The sequence below is a fragment of the Scyliorhinus torazame genome, chromosome 21, assembly GCF_047496885.1.
Source record: "Scyliorhinus torazame isolate Kashiwa2021f chromosome 21, sScyTor2.1, whole genome shotgun sequence".
Taxonomy (NCBI): domain Eukaryota; kingdom Metazoa; phylum Chordata; class Chondrichthyes; order Carcharhiniformes; family Scyliorhinidae; genus Scyliorhinus; species Scyliorhinus torazame.
In genome coordinates, this window is record NC_092727.1 from 87,548,853 (window position 1) to 87,550,281 (window position 1,429).

At 48.0% G+C, this 1,429-nt stretch overlaps 1 pseudogene; it reads right to left on the reverse strand.

The window, feature by feature from the left end:
* Nucleotides 1-485: 485 nt before the first annotated feature.
* On the reverse strand, nt 486-1,183 carry LOC140398010 (iron-sulfur cluster assembly 1 homolog, mitochondrial pseudogene; annotated as a pseudogene).
* Nucleotides 1,184-1,429: the final 246 nt, after the last annotated feature.

Sequence of the window (1,429 nt, forward strand, 5' to 3'; positions counted from 1 at the left end):
GAACCACAGCAGTCGTCAGACCAGCCACCCTCTGGAAGATGGATTCGGATGTTGTCACCTGGCGCCAGAGCAGGAAGATCAGTCGCTCGAGCGTCATGCGCCGCCTTGTGTTGCGCGCAAGACTGTTGCATCCGTTGAAGGACCGGAGCATGGTCGATGTCTGGGATGTGAATGGATGGTACAGTGGCCCTGAGGGTGCGGTGCATCAGCAGCTGGGCTGGTGACAGGCCCGTGAACAGTGGAGCCGAGCGATAGGCCAGCAAGGCGAGGCAGAAGTCGGATCCTGCATCAGCAGCCTTGCAGAGGAGCCTCTTTACGATGTGGACACCCTTTTCTGCTTTGCCATTTGACTGGGGGTGCAGGGGACTGGACGTCATGTGTACAAAGTTGTACCTGCTGGCAAAATTAGACCATTCCTGGCTCGCGAAGCAGGGGTCATTGTTCGACATCACAGTGAGTGGGATGCCGTGACGAGCAAAGGTCTCTTTTTTTTTGAGTTGATAACTTTTTTTTACTGCAGTATACATATCCAGCATCCACAGTATAAGATTGTAACGACAAGTTTCATCAATATACAGCAGACATAGGTGAAAAGCTGCAACAGAGTGATGGATGTAAATATCACAGATTAAGATCCCTTTGGTGTTCTCAACAGACTTGTTTTCCTCTTGAGAATCCATATACAATACTTAAGAGTCTGAGAAAATCGCAAAGCTCATGTGGTTACACAATACTTACACCTTTATTTTTATATACATGATAAATATTTCTATTTTTTTCTAAATATTTACAAAGTAAAGCTTTCACCACATCCACATGTTCCTTTAATATTTGGATTATTGAAAACAAATTCACTAGAAAGTTTTGTTTCAATAAAATCCATCTCTGTTCCTAGCAGGGTTAACTGTGCTTTCTGATCAATGAACACACGTACACCATCCTGATTAACTTCTTCATCAAATTTCCCCTTCTCCGTTGCGAACTCTACCACATATGAGAGACCACTGCAACCACGAGTGCGGACTCCAACTTTCAAACCAACACATTCTGGTCGGTATTCCAGAAGATTTTTAATTCCTTTAACAGCAGATGAAGTCAGCAGCAGGGCGGCTCTAACCGGCACTCTCAGCCTCTGGTCTCTTGCCGCTCGGACACTCGCCCTCACCACCGCCGTCGCCATCTTATTCCCTCTCGAGCAAAGGTCTCTTTGCAGGCACGGGTAACAGCCGATGACGTGATGTCGTGCAGGCGTACAACCTCGGGATAGCTGGAAAAATAATCAACTATGAGAACATAGTCCCTGCCGAGCGCATGGAACAGGTCCACGCCTACCTTAGACCAAGGGGACGTGACCAACTCATGGGGCTGAAGGGTCTCCCGTGGTTGGGCCGGCTGGAACTGCTGACAGGTGGGGCAATTGAGCACAGTG